We start from the raw sequence: 19,254 nt of genomic DNA on the forward strand, positions 1-19,254 counted from the left end.
TCTCCAAGACAGTCTAGGAGCATCTTCTCAGAACAAGCCTCTGCCTTAGTACTCACTAATATAAACAACGAGAACACATGTAAGCAACATTGTCACAGGTTAGATCACTTCTTGTCCAATGGAAATACATATTTGATTGGTGAGCAGGCTTTGTTCTTTCTTTCTCATAGAAAACACATGAAGTTCAAAGTCTAATATCAAATATGTAACAGACATCACTAAACATTTGTGATTTTGGGAGCTTTAACGTTGGTTCCCAGGAAAGCTTAATTCAGAGTCTATTCTACAATGTATTCAATGTTTCCATGCATGACAATGAATTGCAGTAAAGACAGAAACATTTACCTGAAAATGTCTCGTCAAGTAATGCTTTTCATTTTTGATATAAGTGAAAATTCTTAAAATATGCAATTCTCTATTCAGTTTTATAGAAACATAAGATAGATAGGAAGTTCAAGCTTGTTGCAAATGAGAATATGAAGCTTTAGGAAATAATACATTTTATAAAATTGGAACATTTTGCAGTTCTTACAAAGATTCTAAGCAAGTCACATTAAGGTCAAGCTATCAAATACCCCTTTTTATTTAGTTCAGCCATTTCTAAAGCTTTTATTTGTTAAAGAGAAAAGTAACAACACCTGCCACTAAACTGGACTGCAATTTTAACTGTAATTTAAACTGTCATTCTACAATGTAATTTCACATTAATATCTACTGCAACTCTTAGGCTTTGTTAATTACTTTTAATTTCAATTGTCATTTTTCTCAACTCTGAGCACATTACCAGTGCTAAAGTGCACATGATTCTCCCCTAAACATGGTGACATTGGTGTGTAAACAATTGCCATATTAAATTTACTTGGAAGTCCCTTGTAAACTGATTTACCATATACCCAGGTCACGTAAATTAAGTGCTACTAGTTGGCCTGCTACATTGATTATACCACCCACACAATTACTCCTTTAAACATGTCTCAGGCTTGCCTCTGCAAAGCCTGCATGTGAACGTTTACTGCCACTTTGACTTGGCATTTAAAACCCTTTGTTAAGCCCAAAACTCTGCGTTAATTAAACATAAGACACGCCGAAGGCAGTGGAGGGGAGGGCAGAAGCTGTGTAAGCAAAAGATAGGTCATGTACTTTTGAGTTTTATACATCTATTGGAGTATTTTACCGGAAAAAGGGGTCTCTGTGAAAAGCACGAATGAGTTACTCTAGCACTCAGCATTAAATTAGTGCCTTACCAAACGTTGGGCACCATGTAGTGTAGTTCCTATATTCCTAATAGGCTCTGCGCATTGGAATAATATATCCAATAGATTTGACGTAGGACTTAGGTCGACTAGGTCTCTATCGAATATATTTGACTTAATTGTGAGTGCCAGCTATCTGAGAGGTCACTAGAAACTTTCTCAAATACACAAGAAGGGATTAGTTTTTGAAAACCGCATATACATGACAACTTTGTTTCCCCAAGAATAAAACTGATTTTCAGAGTCATGGAAACAATAGATAGATATTTTACTCAGTCAATCCTGCATGCTTCATTATATCAGAGGTTCAGAGTAATACAGAAATGGGCGTTTTCAATAAAAGGGTTTTATTGAAAAGTCTTCTTTCTCATGCTAGTAAAGTGAACTGCTACAATCGTAATACTGGTTGCAAAGTATAATGTGTACAGTAAGAAGAGTATTATAAAATAATACTGTAAAAGCATTGTATAGTTTCTAAACCACAGATAAATAACAAAGGCTAAAAGTACTGAACTGGTGCTTCTAAAATACGCCTACCTTAATGTACCTAAACCAAGTCGATTACGAGGGAATAAGTAAGTAAGGTGTAGCATAGGTTTAGATTCTCTTTGCCAAGAATCTATCCAAGATTTTTCTAAGGGTCTAATCAGCCTCGTATGTTGGTTTTAGATCGAAGGAGGTCTGGTATATCTGTCTTGGACTTCATTTCCCAACACCCCGCGAGGGGAGCTTGGAAACCCTGGAGCAGGATTCTCAGCAAGAGAAAGGCTAGCTTCTCGATCAGTGCATCTGCTGGAGGGTTGGCTTCCTTCGCCACTTGCTGTAGCGAGCTGCGTCGGGCAAGTATATAGTCGAGCTGCTCCGAACCACTGTGTCTTTGCTAGGGCAAGTGTAGGCATATTTATACCTTGAAGGTACCTAGTTTTACGTAAAGTCGGACATAATAACGTCATCAAAGAATCCCAAGGGAATGGTAGTTCTTTGAAAACTCCAAGATTTCTAAGGATCTTCCAGATCATTTTAAATTCCCCATCCTCATCATGGGTCTTGTTAGACTCGGCGGTCTCTAGTTAGCAGAGGTATACACTTCTGACAAATAGAGACTCACCTCCTCTAGTCAGGGCAAGGGGATCACACACTTAGATAACCCCTGCTCACCCCCTCGGTAGCTTGGCAAAGCAAATAGGCTTATCTCAGAGGCAGTGTTTTAAGCATTTACGACCACATACAGTAAAAAAGTGAAGACACTACAAATGGACACGACACAGTAGTATTATAAAAATACGAATGTTTATATAAGGCTTAGCACAAGACCAAATAACGTCAAAAATATACCACAATCTTAATAAATACTCTTGGAAGGAAAAATAATAGTTCAAGCGTAGTTTCTCCTTTAGCACAAAAAGTCTTTAGCAACAAAAGCAACTCTTCTTCTTTAGATCACAGTTCTTGGCAACAATGTAACCCACACGGGAGTCACACGACGTCGAGGCAAAGTTAATCCAAAGGTTCGGCGTCGACCGCGAGGAGTGCTACGTTGTGCCCGGAGTTACATGGACCCCCAACAACACAGAACCTTAGGAAAATGAAGCACACGATGATCAGCGGCGTCGAGCAATCCGGCGTCGAGTCTTCGGTGTCAATCAGGCCTCAGTAGTCGTCGATGTCGATGATGATGTTGCAAGAGTGAGCAGCGCTCACGGTGTCGAGAGGGCTTGAAGTCGATGCGATCAGCGGCGGTGCAGACACGAGGTCACTTGGAGCTGGAGCCGAACTCACTACTCACTGGTGTCGCTACTGGCGTCGATCAGGCCCAGCAGCCGGCGTCGAGGAAGCGGGACACTGGAGCCGGTACTCACTTCGAGATTGATGGATTCTTTCAGAGGTGCTGGATTCTCAGATTCTAGCGACAAGCACTTTCAGCAAACGGTGAAGTCTTTTAGCCCTGTGACTTCAACAGGAGGCTGGCACTCTTCCAGCCCTTGGAGATTTTCTTGGCATAGTTCAAGAGTACATACTCAGTTCCTCTCTCCTGGTTCCTTGGCAAAAATAAAGAAGCAACTGCAAGATTCCCCCCAGCAAACAGCACACTGGCAGAAGGGGTAGGCAAGACCTTGGATCAGCAGGCTTCTTGTCCTTGGTTCAGGGTTCCTTGGCAGAATTGATCTAAAGTCTTGGTTCAGGGGTCCTTCTCTAATACCCCTTTTCGGCTTTGATACCTTTGTCCATGCAGGGTCCGTGGTGGGTGTAGCCAGGTGGTGACACCTGGTCGATTCACGGTGCAGGGACGAGTCCTCAGACGCCCAGCAGGAGGTGGAGCCAGTATTGTCCCTGGCAGGAGCAGAGCTATTCGTCGCTCGGCAGGAGGTGGAGCCAGCATTGTATCGGGCAGGGCCAGCTATCAAGAACTACTCTTCCCCTACTCTCAAGGCAAATGCACCACTCACCCCAAACTGACTCATTCAGAACTCTGGAGCCACCCAGCCCCTGTCACACACACACCAAACCAGCAGAAACCAGAAATAGTTAGACAAGAAAATAGTCACTTTCTAAAAGTGCTATTTTCAAACTCAGAGTCCAAAAACCATCCACCCAAACGGATGCGTGATCAAACCCCGAGTTCAGGGATACCAAACTCGACATTGCACCATGCTCCCCGAGCTAGCTAGGATCATAGCATTAATAATCCCGGCAGCTCATTTTAACTTATGGAGAGTAGGCGACCTTACGATAGTGAAGTATGAATATGGGGGTAGTTCACTATTAGGACAAGCCAACCTCGTCAGGCTTGTCCTAACTTACACTTACAATGCACCCTGCCCTCGGGCCTACCATAGGGTGACTAATACGAAGGTAAGGGAAGGTTTAGGGACTGGCAAGTAGGTGTACTTGCGCAGTCAGCGTGACAGTACCAGACTGCACGTAGGTCTAGCAATGGCAGACCTTCAGACATCCTTTTACTAGGCCGCTCGTGTGGGTGGCACAATACGTGCTGCAAGCCCACTAGCGGCATTTGTATTTACAAGCCCCGGCACTCCGTGTGCACCAAATTAGGGACTGACAGTAAACCAAATAAGCCAAACATGGAATTCAATCAATACAGTAATTTAACATAGGGAGCACTTGTGCTGCGGCACTGATCAGCAGTGGCACAGCACCCAGAGCGATATACCAGCAAAACATCATAAACAGAGGAGGCAAACAGAACAAAATGGAGGAGAGACTCAAGCCAATGATGTCAGGTCTAACAGGTCTGAAAAGCTACACCATCCGAGGTGCAATTTGACCTGCCCAAGAAATCTCTTCCTTAACAAATATACGGAATTTCAATCACAAACAATGAACTGATGCTTTTATTCAATGAGCCTATTTTGGCTGGGACTTTCTCAAAAATTAAATTTGTAATCTGTTTATTTATTACTCCTACAATTTAGATATTGTTTCCCAAGAGAGGTAGATCTTGGACTTGCACTGTTCTAAAAGTAGATCGGGTAGCTCTTGTATCAATAAGGAATGATACAGTGTGGCAATACACTTTAGCATCTACAAATGGGCCCTCTAGTCTAGCCAATTAAATGATCTTCCTCAGGCACCTTCATTGAGAAGGATCAGAGCCTGGACCATCGTTTTCGAAAAAAAGGAATATTGTTGTAATGCATTTTGAATTGGGTTGGAAAACTGTAGCATTGAATTCTAAAATAGGTTAGTATTAATTTTTGGCATCTGATTCTGAAAACCTTTCTGAGTCAATCTTGTCTGTGCCAACATAACATTTTTTAAATGTTTTTCAGCTTCATTTCCAATTCATTGCTTCAGTATTTGGCATATCTCAGAACTTCAGTGATATGTTCTGCCGGGAGATCACGTTTGTATTATTTGAAAACTGATCTCTGGTCTTAAACCTAAGAAAAAACTGTGATAACATTTTTTTATATCCTTGCCTCAGTATATTCTCATCCAGTATGCTGTTGGGACAATTGTAGCAGTCTTCCATAAAACCCTTGAACTGATTCTGTTGGTTCTCTGGTTGTTTGGTTAATTTGAGATAAATTCAAATATTTTGGTGGAATTCAGCATTTGAGAAAAGCAATCCCTGCCTCATTATTCTCTATTACTACGGGAGTGGGTGCATTAGACCTAGCATTTCTCACTGATTCCTCATTTGGCCATTATCAATATCAAAGAACGTATCCAAATCAACCCAAAAGACCTTTGAAATCTTTATAAATTGTTCTACTTTTGAATTCCACTGCACAGGTTTGTCGCTCAATTTTATTAAATTATTTGTGAATGGAGCGAGATCACTTTTGTTCCAAGGAACATGTACATACATTCCTCCTACTATTTCTCTTAGTGGGTATGCTGCAATTTTTCCCTCATTTTTGTTGTCTTTTTTTCCTGTCGCTTCAGCTTCCCTCTTTTTCCTGTCATGTTTCTTTGCCACCTAATTACTAATTTTTCAATTTCACCCCAATTCCTTTTACCACTTCCATAGTATGTAAAGGCAGTCCTTGTAACACACATATTTTCAATTGCTAAATCCTCTAATTGAACCCTATAACATTTCTGCAAATGGAAATGTTTTGAAAGATCAATTTCATATTTCTAAGCTAATTCTGCCAACCTATCATGTATGACAGCTGCTTGTTTAGTAATTTCCTTATTCAGGTAAATTAATTCTTTCTTTTGATACACTCCTTAGTATAGATACTCCTGAGGCGAAAGCCGGGAGTTCGAGGGACTTATATTGTATTTTAAACAAACTTGCTCGTTTTTTAGCCTGTTATGTATTTACTTAAATTGTGTTTTAAAACCTATTGATTGTCCAGTGTTTGTGTATTCGGTACCTTCACTGCTGCGGTGCTCTTCGTCCCGCCCCATTCTAATTCCAGCTAGTCCTCAGATCCGAGCGCAGCCGATCAGGTGCTGACGCCAGATTGGACAGGGGTAAGCCGCCATCTTGGGGGGGGGTCATTGACTACTGCGGTCTAGTTGTTTCACTTTCTCCCGCCCCCCCTGGGTTTAAAACTGCGCCAGAAACGACGTGCATTACTCCTTAGTGTAGACACTCCTGAGGCGGAAGCAGGGAGTTCGAGGGACATATATTGTATTTTAAACAAACTTGCTCGTTTTTTAGCCTGTTATATATTTACTTATATTGTGTTTTAAAACCTATTGATTGTCCAGTGTTTGTGTATTCGGTACCTTCACTGCTGCGGTGCTCTTCGTCCTGCCCCATTCTAATTCCAGCTAGTCCTCAGATCCGAGCGCAGCCGATCAGGTGCTGACTCCGGATTGGACAGGGGTAAGCCGCCATCTTGGGGGGTCATTGACTACTGCGGTCTAGTTGTTTCACTTTCTCCCGCGGGCGGGCGCAGCGGGCGGGCGCAGCGGGCGGGCGCAGCGGGCGTCCCGGTGGCGCGCCGACGGCAAGCCCATCTGCGCCCGTCATCGTCCGGCCACCCCTCCCGCCAGAGATGCTGGACCTATTCCTCCAGGTATTATAGCTTATTCTAAAGAGGAGCTGCTAGGTCTGCGTCCTGCCAAGAATACAGAATGCTTGGGTCCACTCGATTTCTTGAGTGGTCCGGTAACCTGTCCTTGTTCTCAATTTACTTTTCTACCTCCCACTATGATAGTTGCCTGTGTTAATTCTTCTGCCCAGCAATGGCTAAAAATACTACAGTCGAATGTCAGGTCATTACCGAAACATTATGCGGAGGTGTATGACCTTTTAGCTGATGAAACCCCGGATATTCTTTTTCTGACCCAAACTTGGATGAGGGATGATCTTACAAACATTCCTAATTTAGCGCTACCCCCTAATTATTCGATTAAGCTAGTGAATAGAACCACTAGAGGAGGAGGCATTGCCGTAATCACTAGATCTGGCTACACCTGCACATTTGAGAAAATCGATCTGAAAGGGGGTGAATGTGCTTATTTCAACATCTTTGTTAACACACATTTTACCTTTACTGGACTTTTAATATATAGGCCTCCTGGACCCATGCAGAGTTTTAATACATCTCTTTTGGAAGTGGTGGAAGCTTATGCGGTGAGGTCAGCTACCTTTAATATACTGGGTGACCTTAATTTTCATTTTGATTCTGACCAAGATCAGAGTGTACGTACTTTAATCTCCGACTTGGCGGCCTTTCAGCTTCTCCAACTTGTGGAAAGCCCCACCCATATAGGAGGCTATGTGTTGGAACCCATCTTTACTAATATAGAACTTTCTAGAACTGCCACTCCTAAGCCATTAATGTGGACAGACCATTTTCTTGTTGAGCTGTCCGTATGTGCTGCTATCACTACTGCACACAAAAGTCAAAGGGCTATGTGCAAAAGACCTTGGCGCAAATTCCGGCTGGAGGAGTTCCAAGCTCTGCTGGATCTTGACCCCTTCGACTCTCTTTCAGACATGGAGACAGGCTATGGTTCCTTTTGCACCTGGCTTACCCGGGCATTGGATACGCTTATTCCAGCAAGATGAGTCAAAGGACGTACAAAAGATACCAATCCTTGGTATAATGATACCTTGGCCGCCCTAAAGACTCACTGTAAAAGATATGAGCGGGACTGGAGAAAGGATTATTCCTTACAGAAAAAGATTAGCTATATGAAGGAACTAAAAGCCTACCATAAAGCTATCTGCAGGGTGCAAGCTGAATTTTATGCCTCTGAAATAAAGGCCAGCACTAATCCTGCTAAAGTTATTTTTAAAATTCGTAATGAGCTCAATATGAAAAAACTGGATAACGCTTCCCCGCACTCGGCTGTCCTATGTGAAGAACTGGCTACCTTTTTTGTCAGGCTTTTGCCCCGGTGTCACAAAATAACTCTGGTCCTGGTCTCCCGTTGGGTCTAACTTCTAAGATGTCAACTATTCCCGAACTATCTAGAGAGGAGTTTGACAAGCTTACTAGACAGATTAAATATGGTTCCCCAGCAGACCCTTTAAAACCAGAGCAATTCCGAGAGCTCTCCCTTCATTGCCTGACTCCCTTGTTGAAAATTGTTAATAACTCTTTTGCTACGGCTACTGTCCCAGCCAGGTGGAAGCAGGCCTGGGTTTCACCTATTCTGAAAAACCCCTCCTCAGACCCACTAAAACCAGAAAACTTCAGGCCCATATCTTTGTTACCATGGGCGGCGAAGATTGCGGAGTCTCACATGAATTCAGTTCTTACCAGCATTCTGAGTGTAGGTGATGTTTTGGACGATACCCAACATGGGTTTCGGTCCGGGCACAGCACGGAGACGGCACTCCTGGCTGTAACTGAACACCTTTATTCCACTATGGACAATGGTCAAATGGCGGTGCTGGTCCTGTTGGACCTCAGGGCTGCCTTTGACACTGTCTCCCATCAGATCCTTCTCCATCGTCTTGAAGAGGCTGGGATCACGGATGGGGCTCTTGCTTGGTTCCATTCTTTTTTGACTGGCAGAACATTCCGTGTCTCCACTCCTTTTCTTTCCAGGGCGGGTTCGATTGAGCAGGGTGTTACTCAGGGCTCTGCCTTGAGCCCCACCCTGTTCAATCTTTATGTACAACCACTGGCTGCGGTCGCGAAAACATGGCGTCTTAACATTGTTTCCTATGCTGACGATACGCCGCTTGTGGTTGCCCTAACGGAAGGCTCTACTCTGGATCATAATAGATTCAAAACAGGACTGACAGCAGTTGCTAACTGGTTGACAGCTAACTGTCTCCAATTAAATGCTGCCAAGACGGAAGTGTTGCTGGTTGGTAGGAAGGCGGACCTGTGGGGCGACCATTGGTGGCCATTCTCTTTGGGGACTGCCCGATACCAAAGAACGAAGTGAAGAATTTGGGAGTCTGGCTAGACTCAGATCTTAGTGCAGTAGTGTGGCTCACTGGTTAGAGGCGGCAGACCCGAGAGCAGAGGACGGCCCGGGACCAGGGTTCGATTCCCGACGCGGCAGGTTTCTGGACCAGGGTCAGCGGACTCGATAATTCTCTCGCCTCGGTGCCCACTCTGATCAGCGATCACACTCGGCAACTCTGGGCATAAGCTTGCCTCATCTGCACTAACGGCCCCACCAGACCGCCGGGGATGCCTGGTCTCACCCTGGAGATACCCATTAAGGGACCATCTCTCAGGGAAGCCAGGAAGGGTTTCGCAGCGGTCGAAGCGCGGAGATACTCCTCCGGGAGTCTATCCTAGCGCTATATAAACCCACAATTAGTTTCTCTGTTCATACTAAAAAGGTCAAAGCCACGTGTTTCGGCATCTTACGCAGCCTTAAGCCAGTTCTGAAATTCTTCGACCCCGCTACCAGACAACTAATTGTCCCGTCGACGGTGCTCTCAAGACTGGACTATGCCAGCTCGTTACTTATTGGTGTGAATAAGGCGGAAATTACCCGCCTTCAATGCATTCAAAATTCTGCTGCTAGAGCACTAATAGGTTTGCCACGTTTTAGCCCAACATCGGCCATTATCCGGAAACTTCATTGGCTTCCAGTGGCTCAACGGATACAGTTTAAAACCTTGTGTATCGCTTTTAAAACCGTTAGACTATCCACCCCTAAATTGCTGAGCCCTCTGCTTAATCTGTACATGCCCACGTGGTCTCTGCGGTCGGCAGGACAAAATCTGTTGGTTGTACCCCGGTTTAAGCGTAGTAGAGCAGGAGGTCGCTCCTTTCGTTTTTGGGCGGCCAAGCTTTGGAATTCAATTCCTGTTCATATTCGAGAGATAGAGGAGGTGCTGCAATTCAGAAAAGCCATCAAAACGCACCTATTTCCAGAGAAATAGTGGTTCTCCGTCTTTCTCTACCTCAGTTATGCTTCTTCATTTGGGACTAGCGCTGGGACGCCCCTTTGCTGGGGCAGCTGTGCGCTTAATAAACTGTATAACATAACATAACATAACATATTGTACTAAGTGTTCTAATTCCAAACATCCTCTTCTTATTTCCTCCAATTCCTCTTTTATTTTAGTGTTCTCTATTGTGCTTTCTTGTTCAGGATTCAAGTTAACCTGTAAATCTGTGCTTTCTGTCTTTTTAATCCCTGCCACTTCTTTAAAACAAGGTGGAAAACCTTCATCCTTAATCAAATGTCTTTCTCCTAGGGTCACAGATCTGATAAAAATAAGTGTTCCTCCATCTATGAGTGTTTGTACTGACTGTAGTGGTCTTTACACAACAATCTGTGAGTTTTGAGAAGTTGGAATAAATAAAGTTGCAGGTGGACCTCCTGCAGCTCCTTACGCTTCTAGCATCACATTAACATTTTGTGAGGTATTTGTACCTGGTCTGTCAAAGGTCTGTGTATCTAGTAGTGAATATTGTGATATCCTGTACAGAACAGGTGTACTAGTCACAGTAGGTACTGTAATTTGTGATCCGGCTTTGAATGGAAGAACAATTCAAATTATCTGCATAGGTCTCACTATCTGTACTACAGTGGGTTTTACAGGGGCAGTAGCCACTGTATTACTCGTACTAGTAACTGATTCATCTTGATCAGTAGATGTTACAAAAGGTGGAGGTCTTGCAGCTAGAATTTCTTCTAAAATATAATCTCTGAATCAATAGCTATCTAATCATCCTCCTTCTCTTTCTTCTCTTCACACTGCTCTGCTGTTTTTCTCTTATCTTCCTTTCCTGGTATTTCTGTGCTATTAATGAGATATTATCAACTTCAGACAATCACAGCTTTTCTACATCTACGCTGTCCTACATCCCATTAAGCATCTGCATGATTACACACTGTACCCTTTGCCTTTTTCTGATAATTTTTCTTCTTTTTTTCTCATGCAACCTTCTCCCATACAAAAAAAACCAAGGGAAATGATGGACGGAGCGTTGACAATACAAGCACTCACCCCCAGTCAACTAATCTGGGTTTATTCCATTACCATTCTTTAGCCCACTCTGCCACCCCAGTTCAGAAATGGCCATATGCAAATCAGTCTGACCCTGTGCCTCATGGGAACAGTCCAGCCCGAACTGCCAAGCCATGTCTTCCCAGGACCGGAAGCAAGCTACCGAGGACCGGTTTCTGGCATTTTAGCCGTCTTCAGCCCGGCTTGCTTGAATCCAGTGGCAAAGTGAGCAAGGGACTCACGTCTGAGCATACCCTGCCAACTTATGGAGAACAAAGAAAAACCAAAGGAAATGATGGACGGAGCGTTGACAATACAGGCACTCACCCCCAGTCAACTGATCTGGGTTTAATCCATCACCGTTCTTTAGCCCACTCTGCCACCCCAGTCCAGACATGGCCATATGCAAAATACTCTGACCCTGTGCCTCATTGGAACAGTCCAGCCCGAACTGCCAAGCCATGTCTTCCCTGGCCCGGAAACAAGCTAGCGAAGACCGGTTTCTGGCATTTCAGCCATCTTCAGCCTGGCTTGCTTGAATCCAGTGGCAAAGTGAGCAAGGGGCTCACGTCTGAGCATACCTTCTCCCATACATTCAGAGACTCATATTAAGCATGTTAAGGGGGGTCATCTCATTTCATACAATTTCCCTTTTAGATTTTCAATGATTTTATTTTCAAAGTTCTATATCTTGGTAAACTGAAAGGACCCTCTTTTTCTGTGATCTTGAACCATTGACAAGGCAAAAACAGGTATGTATCTCATATTATGTTTCCGTAATGTATGCAGGCAGACCCTCATGAGGTGCCTCTTTACCTTTCCGTACTGGAATTGTAGCATATCCTTTCACCATTTTCTTTAAAACATTTCATGATCACAGTAAATTGGAAGGCAATAGCAAACTTAATTCAATTTTTTGATTCTGTTCCAGGTAGGTAAAATCTCTTCAAACCAATCCTGTCACAGCTATAATTTTCAGATTTTTTGCCAACAAATCTCAATGTAGTATTTACTCAACCACTGACCAATCCCAGTGTGGCACTTTAATGTCACTAACCAATTTCAGAGCGAAAGCACACCAACTAATTCCTATGAAGTATGACTTCACTCTTTATAGCTGTTCGCCCTCCTTTACAATTTCTTTGTACCTACACAAACTACAACAAAAATGTTGAAATGACAAGTCAAATATATATCAATTCTTATTTGCTCTGCTAAAGAAATAACAGTATTACAATCATCCAAGAAACCCCACGATAGCAAGTGCAATTAGGTTCTGTTAACATCAATCAATGTTAAACAATTACAACAATGTTTTAGTATCTCTACCTTAATGGTATAGGTGATGGTACCTCACATTCCACACCTCAAACTGGAAAACAAGAAATACCATATGCTTGTCTCAATCTATCCCGAGTTCCAAGACTACGGTGAGTATGACATTTTTCAATCTCTTAATGTAAAACAAATAACGTCTCCATCATCTATTCATTCAACTCCAAATCACAATTCATCACTGTACGAACAACCAATAAGCACAATTACAATAGACAAACCAGCACCCTATCAATACTCACTCCTCCAAATCAGGAACCACCTTCGAATACCACCTTGTCAGAACTTTAGGTTCTGGGAATTGGGTTTGGGATACAGGCAATTTATTCTTAACTGGAAAATAATTTTATAGTCCCATTGAATGTGCGAACTGCATTCTGCTGCCAGAAAACTGAGAGTGTAGAAAGGGTCCAGTTCAACCTGTAATTTGCACAAATTGACTCCAATCCCATGCCAAATTCTTCTTGTCGGAAGCAGAGCATTGCCACCATTTTTGAATGGAAGATAAATCAAATAATCCAATCCTATTAATCAAAAGCAAAATTAATCAGTTCTTAAGTTAAGTCAATATTGAGAGTTTTGAATTGGTTTAAAAAATCCTTTATTCTCATAAAGAGATTAGTGGAAATATTTGATCATTTTTTATTTAATTAGTAAGTCAGATAAAATCCATTTGCATCAATGCATCATGGAAAAATATGGTTAGAATCAAAAGTAATGAAAACATGACTAATGTGTTCCATAAAGAAAATAATCTCTATTCTAAACAAAAATTCCAGCATCAAAAGTTAATAAAACCTGCTGTAAACAGTTTGAGAAAAAAGTGAGATCCAAGAAGCATGTAGTTTAAATAAAACCAGCTAATCAAACTCCCCATACATAGATGTTCTTGAAACTCAGCAGGGTCTCAAAATTCAAAGAGCATCAGCAAACAGTAGCTGTAGCAATATGTACAAATAAAGCCTCAAAAAGGAAATATAGGGCAACAGACGCAGCAGTAGCTACAACTGTAGGGGACAAGAAAGATGGTTAAAAGTCTCCAAGACAGTCTAGGAGCATCTCCTCAGAAAAAAAACTTCTGCCTTAGTACTCACTAATATAAACAACAAGAACACATGTAAGCAACATTGTCACAGGTTAGATCACTTCTTGTCCAATGGAAATACATCTTTGATTGGTGAGCAGGCATTGATCTTCCTTTCTCATAGAAAACACATGAAGTTCAAAGTCTACTATCAAATATGTAACAGACATCACTAAACATTTGTGATTTTGGGAGCTTTAACATTGGTTCCCAGGAAAGCTTAATGCAGAGTCTATTCTACAATTTATTCAATGTTTCGATGCATGACAATGAATTGCAGTAAAGACAGAAACATTTACCTGAAAATGTCTAGTCAAGTAATGCTTTTCGTTTTTGATGTAAGTGAAAATTGTGAAAATATGCAATTCTCTATTCAGTTTTATAGGAGCATAAGATAGATAGGAAGGTCAAGCTTGTTGCAAATGAGAAAATGGAGCTTTAGGAAATTATACATTTTATAAAATTAGAACATTTTGCAGTTCTTACAAAGATTCTAAGCAAGTCACATTAAGGTCAAGCTATCAAATACCCCTTTTTATTTAGTTCAGCCATTTCTAAAGCTTTTATTTGTTAAAGAGAAATGTAACAACACCTGCCAGTGAACTGGACTGCAATTTTAACTGTAATTTAAACTGTCATTCTACAATGTATTTTCTCAATAATATCTACTGCAACTCTTAGGCTTTCTTAATTACTTTTAATTTCAATTATCATCTTTCTCAACTCTGAGCACATGACCAGTGCTAAAGTGCACGTGATTCTCCCCTAAACATGGTGACATGGGTGTGTAAACAATTGCCATATTAAATTTACTTTGAAGACCCTTGTAAACTGATTTACCATATACCCAGGGCACGTAAAGTAAGTGCTACTAGTTGGCCTGCTGCATTGATTATGCCACCCACACAATTAGTCCTTTAAACATGTCTCTGGCTTGCCACTGTAGAGCCTGCATTTGAACGTTCACTGCCACTTTGACTTGGCATTTAAAACCCTTTGTTAAGCCCCAAACTCTGCAGTAATTAAACATAAGACACCCCGAAGGCAGTGGAGGGGAGGGCAGAAACTGTGTAAGAAAAAGATAGGTCATGTAGTTTTGATTTTTATACGTCTATTCGAGTATTTTACCGGAAAAAGGGGTCTCTGTGAAAAGCACGAATGAGTTACTCTAGCACCCAGCGTTAAATTAGTGCCTTATCAAATGTTGGGCGCCATGTAGTGTAGTTCCTATATTCCCAATAGGCTCTGCGCATTGGAATAACATATCCTATAGATTTGACGTAGGACTTAGGTCGACTAGGTCTCTATCGAATATATTAGACTTAATTGTGAGTGCCAGCTAGCTGAGAGGTCACTAAAAACTTTCTTGAATATACAAGAAGGGATTAGTTTTTGACAACCGCATAAACATGACAACTTTGTTTCCCCGAGAATAAAACTGATTTTCAGAGTCATGGAAACAATAGATAGATATTTTACTCAATCGATCCTGCATGCTTCTTATATCAGAGGTTCAGAGTAATACAGAGATGGGCGTTTTCAATAAAAGGGTTTTATTGAACAGTCTTCTTTCACATGCAAGTAAAGTGAACTGCTACAATCGTAATACTGGTTGAAAAGTATAATGTGTACAGTAAGAAGAGTATTATAAAATAATAATTTAAAAGCATTGTATAGTTTCTAAACCACAGATAAATAACAAAGGCTAAAAGTACTGAACTGGTGCTTCTAAATTACGCCTACCCCAATGTACCTAACCCAAGTCTAGTACAAGGGAAGAAGTAAGTAAGGTGTAGCATAGGTTTAGATTCTCTTTGCCAAGAATCTATCCAAGATTTCTCTTAGGGTCTATTCAGCCTCGTATGTTGGTTTTAGAATGAAGGAGGTCTGGTATCTCTGTCTCGTTCTTGATTTCCCAACACCCCGCGAGGGGAGCTTGGAAACCCTGGAGCTGGATTCTCAGCAAGAGAAAGTGCAGCTTCTCGATCAGTGCATCAGCTGGAGGGTCGACTTCCTTCGCCACTTGCTGTAGCGAGCTGCGTTGGGCAAGTATATAGTCAAGCTGCTCCGAACCACCGTGTCTGTGCTAGGGCAAGTGTAGGCATATTTATACCTTGAAGGTACCTAGTTTTACGTAGTCGGACATAATAAAGTCATCAAAGAATCCCAAGGGAATGGTAGTTCTTTGAAAACTCCAAGATTTCTAAGACAAATCAATATTCAAGCAAGGGGATGTCCCTGACTGCTGAAGCCGAGTTTTCCAAGAAATCGTTGTGGCTTTTTGAAACTAGTGGAAGTAGCCATGCCTGTATTTGGACTGGATGGGTTATGTCTAAATATGGGTATGATTTCTATGTCTATATAAGGGCAATGTGAATTATACCTATATAAGAGCAGGAATCAGTAAATTGTGCTTGGATTTTAAAATGCTACACAACACTGGTAGTGAAAAATACCCAAATTAATTTGACACTACCGGGTCTTGTAGGCTAACTTGGGGATTCCTTACTACACTTTTAAGCCGTAATTCATTATTAGAAAGAAGTAGCTGTAACATGTTTTATATCTTTCGAATGGTGATGAATGGTGATGATAAATCTTCTTTACTGGTAATGGTGGATTTAACATTGCGGTTTTAGAAATGCCACTTTTAGACAGTGGATATTTCTCTGCTCTTACAGCTGTGTGTGCCTGCAGCCTGTCCCCAATACGCTTCTGGGATGGGTGACAGCTTTGCTTTGTGCATTCCCTCTAGACAGCCAAAAACACAAGAAGGTTAGGTGTGACTGAGTTCTCATCAGCATTCTTATGGCTCCTTTTGGGGTATGAAACAAGGGAGGAGATGACTCACCCGAATAGGCAGGGTCCTGTCTCGACACAAAGGGCTGATTACCAACTACAGTTAGGCTAAAGCCAGGGCTGGGAAGCAAGGGATTCTGTGCATGACAAAGGCCATTCTTTGAAGTAACTCCCACTTCAATAGGCACCACTGGGTATAAGTACTGTGTCTATTACCCCACCACATCAAACACTTCTGAACCTGTAACTGAACTCTGTCAGAAAAACTGATGTGCTGCATCAAGGACTCTGATGGACTGATGATCTGGAATACCTACTTCTGTTCTGTGCTGCCCTGATACCTGCAGCTTTCTGACCTTGCTGAGGGAGTTCTGGGCTCTGCCTTGACACTGAAGTGATCTTCTAGGGCTTGTTGGTTTGCCTCATGTTGCTTGAGACTCATGACTATCAAAGTTTCTACACCTGCCCCAGTGCCTGGTGAACCTAGATACTTGCATCAGAGAAATTGATACACCTCCAGTCTGCATGTGGTAGAACCAGTGCATCAACCTTGCTGTGGGAGTAAAATCAATGCATCGCTCTCGGAACCAATGCATCACCTTGAGAGTGAAAGCCTCAACACCACAGTAGTGTGGAGAGATCGATGCACCCCCTCGACTGCATTGAAAATCCTCCTACGTTGTACTTTGGATCCAATGCATCGTCACATCTGCATGGAGAAAATTGGCATATCACCTTGACTTCTCACAATTGCGGCCAGGATTTGTTCCCTGGGCCTGTTAGTCTCTTGTCCCTGGGCTGCGAACCAGTACGGTTGTCCTGCACCCCTGACTTTGTCACATTCCAGTATGACCAAATAACCTCCACTGGCACTTATTGCTTCTAAGCGCTAGAACTCTTTTTATTCTTTAAAAATTCATATCTCAAATTCTACTTATTGGATTTTGTCATTTGATCTCTATTTATTTATAAAAGTATTGCCTATTTTTCTAAACCGCTGTGGAGTCTTTTTTTGGTGTTTTCATTGTGTTACTGTATGTTGTGTTGCACACATACTTTGCACATTCCCTCTTAAGCATTACTGCTCTGTGTAAAGCTACCAGAGGATGAGCATAGGTCATCTTCAAGTGTGTATTTGACTTGAGCTAACTAGGATTGTAGTTTTTGCTTAGACAAAGAGCAAACATCTGCAATCAGAAACTCAATTTCTTACATAATCCACTCCTTGACCTATCCAATGCAAAGTTCAGGGTTCAGCCTGTAGGCTGTGGAGCTTGTGAATGCCTGCGGTGGTGTATTCGTCTGACAACAGAACCTGTTTTAGGGGTGTCCCTGGAGATGCCACACTTCTGCATAATCCAGTAGGCTCCCTGCTGTGGTGGGAAACTCCTATGAGGTTGCGAGAATCTTGCTCTGATGGATGGCGATGTGGAGAATGTGAGAGCAAAATCTGCTTGCTCTGGTTAGGGCGTGTGCAGTGAGGCAGCGCTGGTTTTAAAGACTATACTCTCCCTGATAGTGCACGAAGGGGAGAATGCCAATGAACTAGGAGTCGAGGCATTTCACTGTGAGGTAACCAGTGTTTAAGAGCAGGCAAATGTTTGCTGCGTTCTTGCTCTCGTATTAGGTCCAAATTGGTACATCAGCCTAATTTTCAGGTAAACACATGCATTACTGTTTCTTTACCTACCGATGAGCAACATTCTGGTTGGCCATGTCCATATATGTAAGACTAGAGGGTTTAACAGAAAGTAACGATATTCTCTTATCTCTCTTTAAGGTGTCTTTTCCATTTGCCTGTTGTGTTAAGGTTGTAAATTACAGTTTATTTTTTTCTCCCTAAGTTTACTTACTTTGCAATATGTTCATGATATTTAGTACTGAAGAAAAATTGTGAATTTTCATGGGCATTTCTTTAACCTCCTATGTTGAGGTACTTTCTCCCTGTATAGGATTTCTAGGTATGGGTAGGTCCATTGTGTTTTTGACTCTGGCGGTGTTAAGATGGGCAAACAGGCATTGAAAAAGAGGCATGTGTCTCCTGCTCATTCTCTTCAGGGTAACCTCATGCATGGCCTCAGTTGGCACTCTCCCAGCAGATCTCACTCTTCTCCTGTGACAGATAGGAAACTGCAAGTGATGGTTGAATTGCTATCAGAGTCATATGAGCAATATAGGGGTAGTGAGGATTACCCCATCTTCCGCCCCCTGGCTTGGACTCTTCTGCAATGTCGGTGTCTTCTTCTTCTTCTTTCTCTTCCTGAGCTTCACATGATTATGATGAGGAGGCACTTGGGTGTCATGACAACTCTTCTACAGGTGGAAAATATATTCATAAAGAACAAATAAAACCCATTATTGCCTATTAGTCTTCAAACCTTTAAATTCTAATGGACTCAGAACAACCTCCCTCCAGCAGGGATTGGTATTGTCATTTTCTGAGGCCTGCAATTCCCAAACTTACTGTTATTCCTGCTATGTATAATGTATTGCTAGGGGAATGGAGAGACCCTGATAGGATAGATGTTCCTAGATGTCTGGGTAGGCTGTATCCTTTGGCTAAGCGAGATATGGAGCTTTACCAGTCTCTTTCTATTGATGCCCTGTTGGGCAATTTGATGGGTCATCCTTCCCTTTTAAATAAGGGTGTTGTGGTCTCTGATTTTGTGGACAAAAAAGCTTAAGGAGCTTTGGAAAGAGCATATGCTGGCCCAAGTCTTTCATTGAGGTATTCAGTGTATACTTGTACATTTATGGTCAAGGACTTTCAATCTCTAACCTCTTTTATTCAGGTGGGGCACGTTTTCTCTCAGTTGCTAGCATGTATGTAACTCCAAGAGAGGTTTCTAGCTGACATTGTGTTTGATAGCTTTACAGCTTCTGCTATGGCTTTTGCTGGTATAGTGGCTGCTCAATATCATTTA

This window comes from Lissotriton vulgaris, chromosome 1_1, assembly GCF_964263255.1.
Source record: "Lissotriton vulgaris chromosome 1_1, aLisVul1.2, whole genome shotgun sequence".
Classification (NCBI taxonomy): Eukaryota; Metazoa; Chordata; class Amphibia; order Caudata; family Salamandridae; genus Lissotriton; species Lissotriton vulgaris.